Here is a 22,637-nt window from a genome sequence, read left to right on the forward strand (position 1 = left end):
AAGATAGCCATCAAGACCGGAATTCTTGAACTCGGTCCCATTGTCAGTTCTGATGTGCTTGATCTTCACACCAAAGTTGGTTGAAGCCCTCGAGGAAAATCGTTTGAAGATTTCCTGCACTTCATGTTTGTAAGTGACAATGTGTACCCATGTGTAACGAGAATAGTCATCAACAATAACAAAACCATATAGAGATGCATCATTCGAAACAACAGAATAATGATTAGGACCAAAGAGATCCATGTGAAGTCATTCGAATGGACGAGTAGTGGTCATGATAGTCTTTGCTGGATGCTTGGCCTTGGTCATCTTTCCAGCTTCACAAGCTCCACATAAGTGATCCTTGAGGAATTTGACATTCTCAATGCCAATGACATGCTTCTTCTTTGCAAGCGTGTTCAGATTCCTCATGCCAGCATGACCAAGTCGTCGATGCCATAGCCAGCCTACTGAAGCTTTTGCATGTAAGCACATTGCTGGTTGTGGTCCTGTAGAGAAATCAACAATATACAGATCTCCTCTCCTAAAGCCTTCGAAGACTTTGGAATAGTCAGCTTCCATGATCACAACACATCGATATCTTCCAAAGACAACAACCATATCAAGATCACAAAGCATTGAGATAGACATGAGGTTGTATCCTAAGGACTCGACAAGCATGACTTTGTCCATGTGTCGATCCTTTGAGATTGCAACCTTACCTAGACCCAATACCTGACTTTTGCCTTTGTCAGCGAAGATGATGTGCTTCAGATGCGACGGTGTTAAGGGAGCATCCATCAATAGGTTCTTGTCACCAGTCATGTGATTTGTACATCCACTATCTAGAACCCACTCGTTGACTTTGGGCTGATCATCCTGCAGATGAATTAGTGCAACTTACGATCTCATATACTTCATCAGTGAAGAATATGATATCAAGTTCATCAGATGAATTTCATCAAACAGTAAAACAGATATTTCAGTATGAGGACGTGTGAAATGAAAGTTCGTTTCATCATGATTCTCCTGCGTCCTTTCAGGCAATTTTGTCAGGCCTCCAGCAAATTCTTCAGACGTTTAAAGCACGTCTGGAGACCTGACCCTGCACAAAGGATTAGTTCTTTTTCTTCACCACCCACATCTGAAGGGGCGGCAAAGAGTTCATATTTCTGCGAGCACCATATGAGAAAGGTGGCATAGAGGCCAATCCATTTTGTTTCACATAAGAGGGGTTAGGGTAAGTGAGGGAGTCCTGGATTAGGGGGTGTCTGGATAGCCGAACTATCATCATCGGCCGGACTCCAAGACTATGAAGATACAAGATTGAAGATTTCGTCCCGTGTCCGGATGGGACTTTCCTTGGCGTGGAAGGCAAGCTTGGCAATACAGATATGTAGATCTCCTACCATTGTAACCGACTCTGTGTAACCCTAGACCTCTCTGGTGCCTATATAAACCGGATGGCTTTAGTCCGTAGGACGAACAACAATCATACCATAGGCTAGCTTCTAGGGTTTAGCCTCCTTGATCTCGTGGTAGATCTACTCTTGTAACACACATCATCAATATTAATCAAGCAGGACGTAGGGTTTTACCTCCATCAAGAGGGCCCGAACCTGGGTAAAACATCGTGTCCCTTGTCTCCTGTTACCATCCGCCTAGACGCACAGTTCGGGACCCCCTACCCAAGATCCGCCGGTTTTGACACCGACATTGGTGCTTTCATTGAGAGTTCCTCTGTGTCGTCACCGATAGGCTCGATGGCTTCTTCGATCATCATCAATGACGCAGTCCAGGGTGAGACCTTCCTCCCCGGACAGATCTTCGTATTCGGCGGCTTTGCACTGCGGGCCAATTCGCTTGGCCATCTGGAGCAGATCGAATGCTACGCCCCTGGCCGTCAGGTCAGATTTGGAAGTTTGAACTTCACGGCTGACATTCGTGGGGACTTGATCTTCGATGGATCCGAGCCACAGCCAAGCGCGCCGCACTGTCACGATGGGCATGATTTAGCTCTGCAGCCGGACAGTACCCTGGAGGCCGCACTCGAGCCCGCTCTGATCTTCAATTCGGAGCCGGGTGCGCAGATCAAGGACGGATGGCTAGACACCGCCTTGGGGGCTGCAACCTCTACGGCGATAGAGCCGAACACTGACCTTGTCCCTCATGAAGCTCGTGACTCCGAGGTGTCGGACTCCTTTCCGGACTCCGAACCTCCCACGCCCCCTCCAACCGAATCCGGTTGGGCGCCGATCATGGAGTTCATCGCCACAGACATCTTTCAACACTCACCTTTCGGCGACATCTTGAGCTCGCTAAAGTATCTCTCGTTATCAAGAGAGCCCTGGCCGGACTGTGGTCAGGACGGTTAGGATGCGGACGATGAAGAAATTCAACGCCCACCCACCACCCACTTAGTAGCCACTGTCGACGATCTAACCGACATGCTAGACTTCGACTCCGAAGACATCGACGGTATGGACGAGATGCCGGAGATGACCAAGAACCAGCGCCTATCGGGCACTGGAAAGCCACCCCAACTCACGACGTATACATGGTGGATACACCAAAAGGAAGCGATAATGAGGAACAACGGGACATGGCGAAGGACAACTCCCCCAGCAAACAACCAAAACGGTGACGCAAGCGCCGCCCGAAGCCCCTTCTCGATAAAAACCGCACCCATACAGACCCGGCCCTAGAGCAGGGCGAAGCAGTGGACGGTGAACACGCCACCAAGCAATCATCCGAACACGGTGAACTGGACAAGCAACCCATCCCCGGCGAAAACAAGAGCCTAGACGATCTCACGCCGAACACATCACCAGAGCATAAGAACCTTCATAAAAGGCTCGTCGCTACTGCAAGAAGTTTGAAGAAGCAAAAGCGGAAGCTCAAAATAGCAGAGGACGCACTCAGAATGAGATGGAGCAAAGTACTCAATACCGCGGATAAATATGACGCTAGTCGCCAGGAAAAGAGTTACCCGAAGCGCAAGCTATTGCCCAAATTCGACGAGGAGGCCTTAGAGCCCCCGCAGTCAAAAAAGAAAGAGGCCGCCTGGCCGGATAGACGACCAGATGACAGGCTAAGAGCAGCAAGGGGCTCCGCACACCAGCCGGCACACGATCAGCATAAAGATCCTCGGAAAAAGGATGACCCGGTCAGGTCTATCTATGGGCCAAAAAAGAAGACTCCAGGAAGCAACACAACCCGCCGAGCATTTGAAGACAACGGCACACTAAATATAGGGGCGCCGCACACCCACTATGTTTCACCGACGAGGTACTGGATCATGAATTTCCAGCGGGGTTCAAACCGGTAAACATAGAGGCATATGACGGAACAACAGACCCCGGAGTCTGGATTGAGGATTATATCCTACACATACATATGGCCAGAGGAGACGATCTCCATGCCATAAAATACCTATCCCTCAAGCTCAAAGGGCCAGCTCGGCATTGGCTCAAAAGCCTCCCAGAAAATACCATTGGAAGTTGGGAAGAGCTCGATGATGCGTTTCGAGCAAATTTTCAAGGGACTTATGTCCGCCCTCCGGATGCAGACGATTTAAGTCACATAACTCAATAGCCCGGAGAGTCAGCATGCAAATTCTGGAACAGGTTCCTCACCAAAAAGAACCAAATAGTCGATTGTCCGGACGCCGAAGCCTTAGCAGCCTTTAAGCACAACGTCCGAGACGAATGGCTCGCCAGACACCTCGGCCAGGAAAAACCAAGAACAATGGCCGCACTAACAAGCCTCATGACCCGCTTTTGCGTGGGGGAAGATAGCTGGCTGGCTAGATGCAGCACCAGCGACCCGAGTACATCCGAAGTCAGGGATGGAAATGGGAAATCACGACGCAGAAAAGATCAACGCCGGAATAAGGAAGATGGCCCAAATAGCATGGCGGTCAACGCCGGATTCAAAAGCTCTCGGCCGAATAGTAAAACACTGCCCCTCAAGAACAACAGTGACGAGCTATCCAACCTAAACAAAATTCTGGATAGGCTATGTCAAATACATAGTACCTACGGGAAGCCTGCAAACCATACCCACAGAGATTGTTGGGTCTTCAAACAGTCCGGCCGACTTAACGCCGAACGCAAGGGGCTCGACACACCAAGCGAAGACGACGACGAACCCCACAAGCAGCACGCCAGAAAATAGAAGACTTTCCCACTAGAAGTCAAAACAGTGAACTCACTTCATGTGATAACACGAAAACACAGTGCGGCACCTGCCATACCAGGACACCATCCGCAGAATGGGGATAGACCCTACCAAAATTCACCATAGCAGCACTTCCTTCAAAGGAGTGACGCCAGGCCTTTAAGCCAATTGAACAGGCTCAGTACCACTAGAGGTTGTGTCCGGTTCATCCGACAACCTCCGTCGTGAAAAGCTCACTCTCCATATCGCCCCATTTCACAGTGGCCCTCAAGCACTACTGGGACGCGAAGCTTTCGCCCGCTTTAATGCAATAACACATTACGCGTCTCTTACGCTTAAAATGCCCGGTCCACGCGGCATAATCTCATTAAAGAGTAACTCCGAGTGTTCCTCGACCACGGAGAACGTGAGGCCGCCTTGACAGCCACACACTAATCCGACCTTGCAGGTCAAAGCCCCTAAAAACAGGTCATTCAGACCTCGGACACGGTTAGGCGAGTCTGGCGTAAATAAACAAGGGGCTTCCCAGCCGCATACCCCTTTACAAGGGGCTGCGCGTATAAACGATGAGAGCCAATAAAGCTCAACTTTATTCATCTTCCAAATTATACTTTATTTTAAATACAACTTTTGCACGATATTTCTTCCAAACTAAGTCCTTCTCTTTTACAGATGAAGCACGTGCTACACCCATCCAGGATACAGCACAACGGAGACACAGGCGCAGACGTGCAGCAGGGACCCGTTGCAAGGATTCTTTTCAGATTAAGACCCTGCGTAAACCTTTCTTACTGTCTCTTGTTGATACACATCCCCCGGTTTTCTACCATAACCAAGGAGGAGGCTGGCGTTTTGGCATCGGTCGCGTCAGAAGTTCCCGCCTGTACCTGGACACTAGGGGCTTAGGGCATTGTTCTGCCCGGTATCATAAAGACCGAACACCTCAGGGAGTGTTCGGCATCTCGAGTTAGGCCTTATATGCACCAGCTCCAAATCATGTCTTTGGTCAAATGTTGGGTTTGCCCGGCTCCTGTGTTTTGCTGCCTTACGTTCTGCTCCATCGGCTAACGCGGCACCAGGAGAACTACTGCGATTGTGCCCCGGTTCGGCCGGGCGAGCACCTCAGTAGAGAAAGCCGAAAACTGACTGTCATGATATAGCGAGAGACTGGTCAACCACTCGATCGACTATTGGAATGTTTAGAATTCCTCCGCCTTGACGAAGGACCGCTTCCCGGTCAGGCACATACGCGCCCCGAGTTCAGAGAGCGTGGTGCCTCTAGGGGCTATATAGTAGCCCCACCATCGAGCTCCTATGGCTAAGTGAAAGTGATAAGGCACTATAGTCCGGTTGCCTAGTTTGCTATGCTATCACCTCCTTCAAAGGACCAAGACGTTGGATTAAGTGTGAAAAAGCGCTTTTCTTTTTTGCAAACACCCCCGCACCATGTGCGTGGGGGCTGAAGCCAAAGACTGCAAATTTCAGGTTATTCATACATATACGGCCGCACAGGAGATAGTTCAATACTTGAACGCACAAGTATAAAAAGCCGTTGCATTATAAACATGATCTCAGAAATCATACATGTCATTTAAACATAACATCTTTCGAGCACTGCGACTCTATTAAACGAGCGCCCTGCAGGACTTCCTCAAAATAGTGCTCGGCGGGTAATCGGCTTTTGTCCGAACCCCGGGATGCAACAGCGGTGGCATCCATCTCCGCCCAGTATGTTTTCACATGGGCGAGAGCCATCCGCGCACCTTCTATGCATGCCGACCGCTTCATCACCTTGATATGCGGCACCGCCCCAAGGAATTGCTGCAACAAGCCAAAATAACTCTTCGGCTTGGGCCTTTCCGGCCACAGATGAGCGACCACATCCGTCATGGCAAGTCCGGACAATCTATTCAGCTCAGCCCACTCAGCCAGCCGATCAGTCAACGGAAGTGGATGCTCCGGACTATGGAATTGAGACCAGTAAAGCTCTTCCATTTCGTGATCCTTCTGGCTTCGGAAGTGCACGACTGCGTCCGCCGCACTCGTCGCCAAATCCAGATAAGGATCCTCCGCACCACACAACTGGCCCAGCTGAGCATACTTCGGATCCGTGAACTTCCTACGCAGAAGAAAGGGCTTTCCAGCCGCAATGTCTCCGGCTTGACGCAGTTCCTCCTTCATAGCCCGCATCTCACTCCGGGCATCCTTGACTTTGGCGGCGGCCTTCTTCCGGCCCTCTTGCTCCACTCGGCGTTCTCCTTCAAGAACCTCACAACGGTCGGTAGCATCTTTTAATTTCAAGGCCATTCCGGCCATCTCTTCCCTGCTTCGGCAGTGAGCAGCCTTTTCGGCTTTTAGCTCTTCCGCTGCCTTCGAGGCAGCCGCATCACTTTTCCTGGCTTGCTCCTTGGCTCGAGCAAGCTCTGCTCGAAGGTCTTCCATAGCAGCGGCACCATCTGCATCAAGCATACAAATTGTAAGGAATGGGCGTCAGCTCCCTTACTAGGCGACCACGGAGCAACCACCTACCTTGTGAATCATCAAGTCGTTTATTGACCAGCGCGATGTCCGCATCCGCAACATCGAGTTGCCTCTTCAACTCGACAACTCCATCAGTCCGGCTGGCCACCGACTGTTTCACCACCTGCATAGGAAAGGCGACATTCTATTACTGAGATTATGATCCTTGGCACGCTGTCGCTTTCGACAGCATACCATGTCTCAGGGGCTACTATCTATACAGGGTGCACTCCATGTGCAAAACTGTCAAAAGGTATGTCATTTTTTGCGTACCTCAAACCCCATCAGCAAATTTCCGATAGCCTCATACAACCCGCTTTCGGTGGATGAGATCCTCTCAATTACCATACTCATTAATGTGCGGTGATCTTCCGAGATAGACGCCCTCTTGAGCAAATCCTGCAGCTCCACCGGCCGTACTCCAATGGGTGCCAGACTCTTCGGCCCCGCCAGACTCGGGGAGACCCTCCGCGACGACACCTCAGGGTTGTCCGCCCCGCCCGACGGGGCGGCATATGGAGGCGTCTCGCTCTCCATCATCTCCGGACGAAGGTCCCCCGAAGTTGAGCTCTGCTGAGATGGGCTGAGATCCGAACTACAAGATGAAAACTTCGGTTACCTTTGGAAATAATATAGGGGCATTCCCTATTACAAAATTCCCCCTTTTTTACTTACGGCTCGCTGGAGGGCTGATTCCTATGGGGAGACTATGCGGCCAGGGCTCTTCCCGGCATAGGACCTTCCGGTGCAGATTTCTTTCCCCGCTTTGAGGCCTTGGCCTCCGGGTCTTCGGAAGCAGTCCTCTTCTCCCCCTGGAAGGAGGGACTCTCGATTCCCCCCTTACTGAAAGCCTCCTTGGCAGAGGTGGTAGTTTCCCTGTGCCCCCCTTCGCTCTCCTCCAAAGGCGCAAACTCCAACATTTTGACTAACACGGGATCCGGCATGGTCTCAGGGAGGGGGGCCGGACACCGTAGCAGTTTTGCTTGCGCTATCCACTCCTGTCCAAGGGATAGCTGGTTAAAAGGAAAACCCATGATAAATAAATGGACAATATGTTCGGACACAGGGCTACTTACTTGAGTATCCGGGCGATTGCAGCTTAGGCCGGCGTCCTTGGTCAAGTCCGGACGCATCTCTTGTGATCCGAAGAACAGTTTGTACATCTCCGCGGGTGTCAAACCCATGAAGTGTTGGAGAGCTCGTGGCCCCTCCGGATTAAATTCCCACAGGCGGAGGGGGCGACGTTTGCAGGGCAGAAGGCGCCAGATCAGCATAACCTGTGCCACTGCGACCAAATTAATCTCCCTTTCTTGGAGGCCTCGAATTCGGTCCTACAATAGGGGTACGTCTTTGGACGGCCCCCAGTTAAGCCCCTTGTTGACCCATGACGTCAGCCGTTGTGGAGGGCCCGAGCGGAAGACGGGCGGCGGCTTCTGCCTGCTGCCCCTTGGAGTGGTGATATAGAACCACTCCTGTTGCCACGAGCCGAGCTCCTCCTAAAAAGAGCCCTCGGTCCATGGAGCATCCGCCCTCTTGCTTATAACCGCCCCGCCGCACTCTGCCTGACGCCCCTCAATCATCTTCGGCTCCACGTTGAAGGTTTTGAGCCACAAGCCGAAGTGAGGGGTAGTTTGGAGGAAGGCTTCGCAGACGACAATGAATGATGAGATGTGGAGGATGGACTCCGGAGCCAAGTCATGGAATTCCAGCCCATAGTAAAACATGAGCCCCCTCAGGAAGGGATCCATCGGGAAGCCTAAACCCCGACGGAGGTGAGACACGAACACGACGCTCTCGCCGGGCTCGGGAGTAGGAATAACTTGCCCTTGGGCAGGCAACCTATGCGAAATCTCGTAGGTTAAGTACCTGGCGTCTCTCAGCTTTAGCATGTCTTCTTCCGTGACGGAAGAGGGTATCCACCGGCCTCGTAGGTCGGAACCGGACATTGTCGAAGGTCGAAGGTACCCGAATCTGGAGCCCGGGGTGTTGGAACTCGGGAGCGAGGGGCGGATTCGATTGAGGATTGAAGGAAAAGAACATGCCTTGGTCTCATTATAAAGAGGAAGAATACCAAGAGCCGTCCCCGTGACCATTTGGAACCCGCCTTCGATGGAGGGGGCATGGCAACGGGTGCGGTTGGGTTACCCATGTCCGTATTTATGAGAATCCTGGAATAAGGGGAACATGATCTCTGCCTCGACAAGACGTGCCAAGGAAACCGCTTCGCTAAACATGCTGAGGTGGCACAATAAAAACGATTCAAGAAAAGGCTTGGTAGTGGTGTGACGTCGCGCCACCAAATACGTTAGCAGATTGAACTTGTGTAATATTATTCTCTCTACGGTGGTACGTGGAATTTATTTTGCAGTGCCGGACACTATCCTAGTGTTCACAATCTTCTATAAATTATTCGGATGAGGAACCCGCCTTACAATGCCGAAGACAATATGCGCGCCGGACTCGTCGTCATTGAAGCCTGGTTCAGGGGCTGCTGAGGGAGTCCTGGATTAGGGGGTGTCCGGATAGCCGAACTATCATCATCGACCGGACTCCAAGACTATGAAGATACAAGATTGAAGACTTCGTCCCGTGTCTGGATGGGACTTTCCTTGGCGTGGAAGGCAAGCTTGGCGATACGGATATGTAGATCTCCTACCATTATAACCGACTCTATGTAACCCTAGCCCTCTTCGGTGCCTATATAAACCGGATGGCTTTAGTCCGTAGGACAAATAACAATCATACCATAGGCTAGCTTCTAGGGTTTAGCCTCCTTGATCTCGTGGTAGATCTACTCTTGTAACACACATCATCAATATTAATCAAGCAGGACGTAGGGTTTTACCTCCATCAAGAGGGCCCGAACCTGGGTAAAACATCGTGTCCCTTGTCTCCTATTACCATCCGCCTAGACGCACAGTTCGGGACCCCCTACCCGAGATCCGCTGGTTTTGACACCAACAGTAAGCATATGAATAAGCAGAGAAATTCTTCGAGGACTTATGAACATAATGATTTGAAGAATAATGCGCATATTCATAGCCCTTAGCTCTACCCTGCGAAATAGAGGGGTTAGCACGATGATGATCATATGAGGACTTTGATCCATTTGAGGAATTTGATCCATGTGAAGAATTAGGTCCATATGAAGAATTTGATCTGGGGTTCTTGTTCTTCACAGGTGGTGTCATGAGGACATTCACCTGAAGACTTTCAGCATAACTTTTGGGAACCCAGATTTTCTTCATAGGGGAACCGTTCCTGCAGTTAGTTCCAACATATCTAGCAAATACTTCACCATTCTGATTTTTGAACAGTTTATAGTTGGAGTCAAATGACTCATCAGAAGAATGAGGAGATTCACATGTAAAGCCAGATAAGTTGGATGGATCGACTGGAGGTCCCTTTGCAGCAACCCATGAGGTTTTGGGGTACTGCTCAGGCTTCCAATATGTTCCATCAGCATTGAGTTTCCTCTCAAAGGCAATACCCTCTTTCCTAGGGTTTCTGTTGAGGATCTGCTTTTTGAGCACATCACAAAGAATCTGATGGCCTTTGAGGCTTTTGTACATGCCTGTCGTGTACAATTCCTTCAGCCCTGCATCATTAGTAGTACTAGCAATGTCCTCAGATGAGGAATTAGTGATAGCAGAGGCAGGTGAAGAATTTGTAACAGTTGAAGCATTTGAACATTTAGGTGAAGAATTAGCAGAATCACGTTCAATGCACTTTAAGCATGGAGGAACAAATTCTTCTTGAGTAGCGCTGATTTGTCGAGCAAGTAATGAATCGCGATCCTTCTGAAGATCTTCATAACTCACTCTTAGCTTCTCAAGATCTTGCTTTCTTTGAAGAAATTCATAAGAAAGCTTCTCGTGATCAGATAAGAGAGTGTTATGATGACTTTGAAGATTGTCAAACTTAGACTGAAGTCTTTGAAGATTTTCAGTTAAGTCTTTAGTGTGGTCCATTTCATCACCCAACATATCATCACTTTTGTCTAGCATGTTTTGAAGTTTTTCAATAGCCTTTTGTTGTTTCACAGCAATCTTAGCAAGTTTAGAGTAACTGGGCTTAAGATTTTCATCAGATTCATCCTCACTAGATTCAGAGGAGGGGTATTTTGTTACCTTGGCACCTTTTGCCATGAAGCAATAGGTGGGAGCGTAGTCATCATTGTCTTCGTCAGCCTTGTTGGTGTGGTCAATTTCTTTAGAGTTGAAGATAGACTTGCTAACGAAAGCAGTAGCGAGAGCCAGACTCGCCACACCAGACTCTGACTCCTCAGATGCCTCCTCTTCTTCATGTTCCTCAGATTCAGCTTCAGAGTCAAGTTCCTTGCCAATGAATGCCCGAGCCTTCTTGGAGCTACTCTTCTTGTGAGATGAAGACTTCGAGGATTTTGATGATGAAGATTTTGAAGATTTCTTCTTCTTCTTAGCGTCATCAGAACTATAATCCTTGTATTTCTTCTTCTTTAATTCCTTTTCCCATTGAGGATAATCCTGAATATAGTGACCAGGTTTCTTGCATTTGTGGCAAAGTCTTCTCTTATAGTCACTTGATGAGGAATCACTGCTTCTTGAGGATTTTCCAAAGCGACCACGTCTTGAGAACTTCTGGAACTTCTTCACGAGCAGTGCTAGCTCTTGGCTCAATTCTTCAGGATCACCGAGGCTACTACCAGAGTCTTCACATTCAGATTCAGACACAGCCTTGGCCTTTAGGGCACATGTTTTGCCATAGCTTGAACCATAGAGATCTCTCTTTTCAGCAAGTTGGAACTCATGAGTATTTAGCCTCTCGAGGATATCAGTGGGATCTAGTGACTTGTAATCAGCTCGCTCTTGAATCATCAGTGCCAGAGTATCAAATGAGGAATCCAGCGATCCAGCAATTTCTTCACCACCTCATGGTCGGTGATGTCAGTGGTGCCAAGCGCTCAAAGCTCATTTGAGATGTCTGTGAGGTGATCGAAGGTTTGTTGAACATTTTCATTGTCAAGTATTTTGAAGCGGTTGAAGAGATTGCAAAGAACGTCAACACGAGAGTCACGTTGAGTTGAGACTCCTTCGTTTACTTTGGAGAGCCTATCCCAGATAAGCTTAGCAGTTTCCAAAGCACTCACTCTACCATACTGTCATTTACTCAGATGGACACATATGATATTCTTCGCTTGAGAATCAAGTTGCTTGAATCTCTTCACATCAGCAGCATTCAGAGAAGGTGTGACTGAGGGAACACCATTTTCCACAACATACCAGAGATCGTTATCAATTGCTTCAAGATGCATTCGCATCTTATTCTTCCAGTAGGGGTAGTCCGTGCCATTGAAGGTAGGACACCCAGCGGAGACCTTGATCATACCTGCAGTCAACATAACTAGAACTCCGGGTGGTTAAACCAAAATCACATAGAACAAGGGAGTACCTTGCTCTGATACCGATTGAAAGTGCGTTATATCGACTAGAGGGGGGGTGAATAGGCGATTTATATGAATTCTTCACTGAGGAATTTGCCGGTGAGGAAATTCCTTAGCGAAGAACTACTTGCAGCAGAATAAGTACTCAGAAGTAAGCATAACAGGATACAGACATAGTCATCATGATGAAATGAAGACAAGCACAGAGTACAGAAAGCATAAACACAGGATAACACAAGATGAAGACAAACAGACTGAAGAAATTGAACTGAGGTAATTGAGAAAGTCTTCAGTCAAAGTCTTCAAACACAGATATGAACAATCACTCAACACAGTAATGAGGAAATGAAAGAGTTGAGGAAATAGAACCAGTAAGGTTGGTGAAGACAATGATTTGTTCGACCAGTTCCAACTGCTGTCTCAGTTGTACGTCTGGTTGGAGCGGCTGAGTATTTAAACTTGAGGACACGCAGTCCCGGACACCCAGTCGCTGAGCACGCAACTTAGGACACCAAGTCCTCACCGTATTCTCCTTGAACTAACATCACACAGAACTCGTCCAATCACTCGTGGTAAGTCTTCAGGCGACTTCCAAACCTTCACAGACTCGGTCACTCAGCGATCCACAATTCCTCTTGGATGCTCTAGACCATGATGCCTAACCGTTTGGAAGAAGCACAGTCTTCAAAGGTAACAGGCGTCGGATCCACACAGGATCAATCTCTTCAGTGATTCTCAATCACTTTGGGGTTTGTAGGTGTTTGGGTTTGGGTTTTTCCTCACTCGATGATTTTCGCTCAAAGTCCTCGAAGGATGGGTTGCTCTCAAATGACAAGTGGCAGTTTCTCTCGGAGCAGCCAACCAGCTAGTGGTTGTAGGGGGTGGCTATTTATAGCCTAGGGAGTAGCCCGACATGATAAGACATAAATGCCCATGTCTGATATGACCGTTGGGTGGATAAGATATTTTGGGACAGCTGGCGCGCAGCACAGCAACGGTCGGAAATTTGACTCTCAAATTCCTCAGGGCTATCATGTTCCTCACTGTGTAGGCAATCCGCACTTGCGAATTCCTAACTCCTCAGTCAGAACAAATTCCTCAGCGACCAGAAGAACTTCGTCTCTGTCACTGAAGAAATTGACTGAACTGTATGAGATTTCCAAAGGCTTCACTCGAAGGGTTTGGTAGGTGTAGGATTTTGAGTTGAGCATCACTTGGAAATTTTTCCTTAGTATTTCCTCGACCCCCTTTAACAGTACGATGTTTCCTAGGACTCAAGAAAGAGAAAAACAAAACTATGAAAACGAAAGTCTTCAAGCTTCATATTCCTCGCATGAATATCAAATCTTCATGGTAACACCAATTTCTTCACTTTCAAAGTCTTCATGAAAGTCTTCAGAAATACCAAAATCTTCAGTCGAATATATTCATTTTTAGGGGTCGACTTTCCCTGTAAATATCAAACTCCTCATAGACTTATAGACCTGTGTACACTCACAAACGCATTAGTCCCTTAACCTATAAGTCTTCAATACACCAAAATCACTAAGGGGCACTAGATGCACTTACAGCGTCCCATACTCCTTCGACCACAAGTGCTGAGCTGCCTAGGAAGGCGCCCTGGCTGTCACGGCAAATCGCCACTGCCGATCCTCCTCGCTGTCCCTGGACTCCCGCGTCAACATGAATCTTAGCGATGTTCGGCGGGGGTGCCTTGGGTTTCCTGCGCACTCGCCTCCCAGTCGTCACCACACTGTGTTGCTTCTTTGGCTTGCATAGAACTTGGAGATCTTGTATGTACCTCTTGACAAAAGCTGTTATCTCATGTGGTGTTTGAAATATACCTTCGTGTATTGCCTTCCTCCGAGAAGTCCACACTGCCCACAGTGTCACCGCCACGATGGTGAACTGATCGTGAGAGAGGGACCCCAATAAGTTGAAGAGCCAGCTCTTGGCATGGTTCTCACTCGTAGCCACCAAGGCGCAGCCTAAATCCTGGTCAACCAGCGCCCAGGTACACCTAGAGACGGTGCATTCTAGAAGAGAATGGCGCCATGAGTCCTCAGCGCCGCAAAAGCCACAATTGCTGGTCGTCGACATCTTACGATGCTCCCGAACATCTTCAGTTGGCAATGATTGCTTTGATAATCTCCACAAGAACATACGCACTTTGGATGGGACCTCAGTCTTCCAAAGCATCTTCCACGAGATGGAGTCTATTTGCATTGTTGACAATCCCGAGGTACCTTCCAGCCAAGCTTCTCTCCTCTGCCTTGTTGCCACTAGCATATTATATGCCGATCGCACCATGAACAAGCCCGTCCTTTCATGTGCCCGACTCCAGAAGTCCTTCATGGGTGTTGTGCACAGCGGTATGGTCAGGATCAGCCTGGCATCAAATGCAAAGAAAGTGGCATCTATCTTAGGTTTGTTCCAAGTTGCATTGGTATGATCTATCAACTCCGATACTTTGGTGGGGGGTATGTTGGCCATGCACCCGTATGGTCGCATAGTTTCCTTCCTAGGTAGCCAGTTGTCCAACCATATGTCGGTGCTTTCACCATTGCCAATCTGCTTGATAAGACCAAGCTTCAACATGTCGCGTCCCTCTATTAGCGCTCTCCAGATCTGGCTCGGGTGGCTTCCAAGAGAGGCGTCCAAGATGGTTGTGTTTGGATGATATATGCTCTTCGCAATCCGCGCGCTGAGGGAAGCAGGATCCTAAAGCATGCGCCATACCTGTCTAGCCAGCATTGCTAGGTTAAAAAGCTCAAAGTCTTTGAAGCCAAGTCCTCCCATGCTCTTGGGCTGAGTCATTGCCTTCCATGAAACCCAATGTGGTTTGCCTGCCAATTCTTACTTCCCCACCAAAATTTTCTAATCAACATGTTCAAATGCTCACATAGCCCTCTTGGCAGTTTGAAACAAGACATCGAGAACACTGGTATTGCTTGTGCCACAGCCTTAACCAACACCTCCTTCCCTGCAGATGACATCGTACTTTCAATCCACCCCTGGATCTTGTTCCACAATCTGTCCTTCAGATATCTGAATGATCCATTTTTCGAGGCCCCCACATCAGTGGGCATCCCTAAATATTTCTCGTTCAAGGTTTCATTCGGGACATTCAGAATAGTTTTTTATATCATTGCGGACCGACTCAGGGATGCCTTTACTGAAAAAATGGAAGATTTCTCCAAGTTTATACGCTGACCTGTTGCATTGCAATAAATATCCAACACTTGGTTCACCTCGGTAGCCCCCGCACCATTTGCCTTGAAGAACAGTAGGCTGTCATGAGCAAATAGTAGATGGTTAACTAGTGGCGCTGTGGGAGCCACTTGAATCCCATCCAAATTGGATGACTCTCTTTGTGATTTTAAAAGGCACGACAGGCCCTCTGCTGCTAACAAGAACAAGTACGGAGATATCGGGTCCCCTTGCCGGATCCCACGTGAAGGACAAAACTCATCAAGTTTCTTTCCATTGAACATAACTGAGAATTTCACTGTTGATACCATGCCCATAACAATGTCAACCCACCTAGTGGAGAATCCCAACTTAAGCATTATAGCTCGAAGATAGGTCCATTCAACTCTATCATAGGCCTTCATCATGTCTAGCTTGAGGGCACATGACTGATGTTTTTTAGCCTTGTTCCTCTTCATAAAATGCAGGCACTCATAAGTTGTGATAATATTATCTGTGATTAATCTGCCAGGCACAAACGCAGACTACTCTTGAGAGATGATATCTGGAAGTATTTGCTTTAGCCTGTTGGATATTACCTTGGATGCAATTTTGTAGAGCACGTTGCATAAGCTTATTGGCCTGAACTGTTTGAGAAGTGTGGGATTTTTTACCTTGGGAATGAGGAACAGTACCGTGTCATTGATGCAAGCAGCAGTCTCTGTCCCCTCAACAATTTTGAGAACCACAGATGTGACCTCGTCTCCACACAGCTCCTGGTGACGCTGAAAAAGTGAGCAGGAAACCCATCCGGGCCAGGCGCTTTGATAGGGAACATTTGAAAAAAGGCACACTTAACCTCTTCCTAGGAATATGGCGCGTTCAGCAGGTTATTCATATCAGGCGTTACCTTGGTTGGTACGTATCTGAGCACTTCTTCCATGTCATGCACCCCTTCTGACGTGTATAAATGTTTGTAGTATGCTGTTGTCATCTCTTCCATCCCCCTTGGGTCAGCTATTACCTGGCCCTGCTCGTCCTGTAGTGATTTAATTTGATTTTTTCGGCGCCGTTTGCTAGCTCTCAGGTGGAAAAAATAAGTGTTCTTGTCGCCGTGAACCAGCCAATCCAGACGCGCCCTCTGGCGCCAGAGCATCTCCTCCCGGTGGAACAGCTCGACTAGCCGACCTGTGATCTTCGTTTCTTCGTGTGTGGGGCCGGATCTTCCTGGGATATCGCGCAGCTCCTGTAGCCGGGTTTTTAAATGAGTTATTTCTTTCCACACTGATCCAAAGGTGTTGCGGTCCCACGCTGACAAGTCCCCAGCCAGATCCCCTAGCTTTGCGTGCAATGATTGCACCGTCCTGTCCTCCTGGATGCTCCACCGGTTTGCCACAGCCGCGGAGAGAGATTCCTCTCTCTCCCACATGGTCTCGTATTTAAATTCCCTGGGGCCCGCCCTACATGCATGCAAATCACGTATGGTGAGGAGAATCGATACGTGATTGGAGCTAGCTGCTGTTTTGTGGTGTAACGTTGATCCTGGGAGCGCAACCAGCCACTCCGGGTTCGCCAAGCATCTGTCCAAAGGGACACGAGTGAAGGTACCGCCAGCAACCTTTTTTTCAAAAGTCCAGCTTGTTCCCGTATATCCAATGTCTGACAAACCACATGTGTCAACAGCCTCTCGAAAGCCATCAATCTGAGCTTGGCTTCGACCTCCAACTCCATCATGTTCGCTGAGGTTCAGCACCTCGTTGAAATCGCCAATGACCGCCCAAGGCCTGTTCTGTGACTCGGCTATGTTCTTCAGAGTATTCCATGTGTTTTGCCTATCCGGAACCTGAGCCTCTCCGTAGACAAAGGTTACTCTAACCTGCACATCCACCATATTATCTACTAGAACATCAATATGATACCTCGAATAACCAATAACTTCCACTTTTATTTCATCGTTCCAAAAAATACAAAGACCACCGCTCCTTTTTTTAGACAACCTCGCGAAGCTTTTATTAAGACGTCACAATGTTTACAGGGATGAAAGAAAGTTCTGCAGGGTGGCCTAACCAAACATGGCGGCCAACCCCGAGGGATAAACCATGCTTCACTAAGTTGTGAGCTTCAAAATTCGAGCTCCTAAACTCATGACTAAATTTACATATCTCAAAATCATTTGATCGGCTGACTATCTCCTGTATGATGGCACCATAACCCGATGAGTTTTCCTTCTTTAGATCATCGACCACCACCTTGCAATCAGATGCAACATGTATTCTCCTCTGATATAAATCATCTGACAAAGCTAAAGCCTCCCTGATGGCCAGGGCCTCGAGTGTCTGGGGATCAGCAATGTGCTTGTAAAACATCGTAGACGCTCCCTGGAACTTACCGTTAGAGCTTCTGCACACCGTAGCCACTGCTCCGAATCTTGCCCGACCAAACACCGCTGCATCTACATTCACCTTTGCGCACCCCTCACTTGGTGCTTGCCATTGTGTTGGTCTTGCTTGCACCACTGTTGCTGGTCTCTTTGTTATGCCTTTCACAACCTGAAGATCTGCCAGGTAGCTATTAATGAAACCGTCTGTAGCACTAGGTGATTTGAATATGTCCTCATGAATCGCCTTTCTTCGTGCTCCCCAGATGGCCCATATGGTAACAATTAACCTCACAAAATTGCTGCTATCCAGTATTTCATGCAAGGCAAACAGCCACTCTTTTGGATTGATCTCCTGCCTCTCCACCAACTATTGTACCAAGTCTTCCGGTGCCAACGCCCATACACTGCTAGCCATGGGGCAGGTTAGTAGAGCATGTCTCCAAGTATCAACAGCACCACAGATAAGGCAGGTATCCTCCGTCGCCATGTTACGGTGCTTCAAAAGTGTTCCGGTTGGCATGGACTGACGAGCCAAACGCCACACAAACATTCGCAATTTAGAAGGAACCTGTATATGCCAAATGCTACTCCATTTATTCTGCTCTTGGTGGTCGTTGGACGCGCCCTCCTCTTCATTCAACCATGCTTCCCGATGCAATTTTGTCCTTATGATCATCCTGTATGCCGATCGCACACTGAAAAGCCCCTTGCTCTCTTCATACCAGGCCCAGAAGTCATCAACATTACGTGTACACAGTGGTATTCGCAGGATTTTTTTCTTCAGCATCAAAGTGAGTAAACGTCGCCCTCACCAAGTCTTCGTTCCACGAAGTAGAAGTAGCATCAATCAGCTGCGCCACCCTCGTCGGCGGGTCCTGCTGTAAAGAAGCGATGGGCCTCTTGACAGTAGCCCTTGGAATCCAATTATGCTCCCATATCTCCGTGGTTTTTTCGTCTCCAATTCTTCTGATGACCCCCTGTGACAGGATATCACGTCCGTCCAGGATTGAACGCCAAATCTGTGATGGTCTGGAACCCAACTCGGCCTCAAACAGAGTGCAAGTAGGAAAGTATGCCGCTTTTAATATCCTAGCACTCAAAGATGTGTCATCAGTTAGCAACCTCCACGCTTGGCGCGCAAGTAAAGCTAAGTTAAAAATCTCGAGGTCTCGGAAGCCCAAGCCCCCTAGATGTTTTGGTCTTGTCATTGTTTCCCAAGATACCCAGCTCGGTTTCCTGCGTCCATTCTTGCTTCCCCACCAGAATTGTCGTATGATCGAAGTGATACTCTCGCAAAGACCCCGTGGCAATCTGAAACATGACATGGAGTAGACCAGTATTGCTTGTACCACAGATTTGATTAAAACTTCTTTGCCTGCCGAAGACAAGATCTTTTCCATCCAGCCTTTTATCTTCTCCCATACCCGATCACGGAGATACCTGAAAGTGCCGTTTTTGGAGTGGCCTACCTCTGTTGGCATGCCTAGATAGCGCTCACTCAAAGATTCATTCTGGACCTGCAGCACGTTCTTGATATCCTCCCTTGTGCTTGTCGGGCATCCTTTGCTAAAGAATATGGAAGACTTCTCATGATTAATTCTTTGCCCCGATGCATCACAATAAGTGCCCAGTAGGTTTGACACCTCAGCTGACCCCTCTACATTGGCCTTGAAAAGCAACAGGCTGTCATCTGCAAACAAAAGATGGTTAACGGTAGGAGCCGTTGGAGCCACCTGAATACCTGTGAACGATGACTGAGAACTGGATTTGAGGAGGCACGAAAGGCCCTCTGCTGCAATCAAGAATAAGTAGGGGGAGATGGGGTCTCCCTGCCGGATACCTCTGGAAGGTTTAAAAGGCTCTAGTTTCTCACCATTGAATAAAACCGAGAAAGAAACTGATGCAACCATGCTCATGACAATATCTATCCACTGCCGAGCGAAACCAAGCTTTGTCATTATAGCTCGTAGATAAGACCATTCGAGTCTATCATAGGCCTTCATCATGTCCAGCTTTAGGGCACAGAAGCTGTTTGACTTTGATCTGGACTTCTTCATAAAGTGAAGACACTCATAAGCACAAATGATATTGTCCGTTATCAGCCTCCCTGGCACGAAAGCTGACTGCTCCTCGGATATAATATCAGGCAAGATCATTTTCAATCTATTTGCTACAACTTTGGAGGCAATCTTGTATAGAACATTGCAAAGACTGATGGGTCTGAATTGAGATAGGACAGTTGGATTCGTTACCTTAGGCATTAAAACCAGAACGGTGTCATTGATGCATTCCGCGCTTTCCTCACCATGCACTATCCTCAAAACAATCTTTGTTACCTCCTCCCCACAGATATCCCAGTGGCGCTGGTAGAAATGTGCAGGGAACCCATCCGGCCCCGGCGCCTTTGTTGGAAACATCTGAAAAAGAGCATTTTTGACTTCCTCATTAGTGTACGGGGCACAAAGAAGGGCGTTCATCTCTGCAGTAACTTTCCGTGGGACGTGTTGCAGTACAGCCTCCATATTCTGAGTGCCCTCCGACGCATATAGATCTTGGTAAAACGAGGTAGCCATGTCCTTCAGTTCCGCCGGATCCACCACCACTGCTCCTAGGGAGTTTTGCAACGCCTTTATCATATTTCTCTTTCGCCGGAGGCTAGCTCGGAGATGAAAGAATTTTGTGTTTTTGTCCCCTGCAGAAAGCCACTCAATTCTTGCCCTTTGACGCCACATGATTTCCTCTCGATGATACATCTCGATAAGCTTCTCATTGATTTTTAACTCAGCACTAGTTGGTCCGGTCCTCAAAGGATCCCCTCTCAAAACTTCTAGTGCACTCTTTAGTTGTTTAATTTCTTTCCTGACACTACCAAAAGTGTCTTTACTCCATCTATCCAGTCCGCTAGAGAGGTTTAGCAATTTCTGCCGCATATCCTCCACCGAAACGCAAGCTGGTCCTGTGTCCCAACCAGTCGTGAGCAGTTCCCGTAGACCATCATGAGATTCCCACATAATCTCGTACTTAAAACGATTTCTTCATGTTCCTCTCCTCTTGGATGCCAAAATCAAGCAGCAGCGGTGCGTGGTCTGATGTGGAGCCCGTGAGGTGCGTGACCGAGGCTGCAGGGTACCTACTCAACCAGGCCGAATTTACCATGGCACGATCCAGCCTGCACCTTGTGAAGCTTCCCCCAACAACCTTTTTCTCAAACGTCCAGAAATTGCCCTTATAGCCCAAGTCAAGCAGCATGCAAATATCCATAGTATCCCGGAAGGCCTGGATTTGGGCGTTGCTCCGTTCACCAACTCCCTTGTGCTCGTCCGGACGTAAAACTTCATTAAAATCACCCATACATAGCCATGGTAACGCGTGCATAGTGCTTATGTTTTTCAAAACTGTCCAAGTCTGATGCCTCAGATGTGTTTGCGCTTCTCCGTACACACATGTAAATCTCCACTTATCCTGATCATGCTCCTCAACAGAGACATCCACATGATAAACAGAGTAACCAAGAATATCAACTTTTATTGAATTATTCCAAAACAGTCCAATTCCGTCGCTACGGCCTTGGCTGCTAACAGCATATGCATTATCATAACCCAAAGTTCCTGCCAGAGCTTCTACCCTAGTCCTATCAATCTGTGTTTCTACGATGCACAACAGGGTAGGGACAAATTTCTTCGCGAAATCGCGAAGCTCTCGGACTGTCACGGCTTTGCCCACACTGCGACAGTTCCAGCAGAAGGCACTCATTGTCCCCGGCGGCGCCCGTCCAGCGGGCCCGCCAACTTCAGCTCTGGTCTTGCCTTGTTTTTCTCTGACTCAATGGTAACCTTGGTCCTCTTCAGGTCTTGTGTGGAGTTTGGGCTTGGGGGAACTGTCGGAGGTGGGAGAGCCAGAATATGGCTACCGGTGGATGCACTTTCTTTGGGTAAAGTAGCCTGTTCCGAGCTACGCTCAGCTCCCCTCTTTCTGTTATATTCTGCTGCAGCCATCTCTGAATCTCCATCATTCTCTGCATCTTCGGTTGCCTTTGGATCCTCGTCGTAGACCGGCTGTGCAGCAGCCCGTCCCTTGTCACGGCCTCCTCTACCTCCTCTTCTGCCTCCTCTACGTCCGCGCCCACCGCCTGGACCAGCACCAGTACGCATTGCCCACGAGGCCCGGAGGTTTTTGAAAACCAAAGCAGTTGGAGCGTGTATTCCATCTCCATGTTCCTTGTAGACATGGCCAAGACGCCCACACACAGCACACCAGTCCGGAAGTTTTTCATACTTCACCAAGTAAATCTGGCGCTGCCCATCCCTGATCATCGAGACCGCATGTTTGAGAGGTTTGAATACGTCGATCTGCACCCATACCAGGTAGAAGTTGCCAGCAAAATCTTGTGTTTGAGTTTCAGTAAACAACACCTTTCCCACTCTGCCGGCCAGAGCTTCCACCAGATGGGCGTACTTGTCAGGAACATCATGGATTTGAATCCATATGTCCAAAGTGTCCAGAGCTACCTCCGATGGTTTTGTGATTCCATCGTAGGGGGAGAGGATGACTGAGTTTCCTCTGAAGTTCCACGGTCCATCCATCGTCACCCGTTCCCAATCCCCCAGACAGAAAAACTGTACGGTGTAGAGATTGTCCTCAAGGAGGCGGAACTTGCAATCGTGAGCTAGGTCCCAAGCCGATCGCATGTTCTTGAAGAACCAATACTGGCCATACGGCTTGTCTATATGCACGCGGACTACTGCCACCCACCTTGCCGCCTCCGGCGGCGCTTCTTGTTCATCATAGACGACGTCGTTCAGGTCCTCCTCCCGGAGTCCCAGCTCCGCCATCATCTTTGCCAAGTCACCAGTGGAGTTTGATCCAGAGCTACTCACTGCATGTCGAGAGCCAAAACTGGTTCAGCCATGTCGAGAGCCCATGGGTCGGGGAGACGCATGGGTGATGCAGCCAGGCCCATGGACGGAG

Source organism: Triticum dicoccoides, chromosome 5B, assembly GCF_002162155.2.
Source record: "Triticum dicoccoides isolate Atlit2015 ecotype Zavitan chromosome 5B, WEW_v2.0, whole genome shotgun sequence".
In the NCBI taxonomy this organism is placed as follows: Eukaryota; Viridiplantae; Streptophyta; class Magnoliopsida; order Poales; family Poaceae; genus Triticum; species Triticum dicoccoides.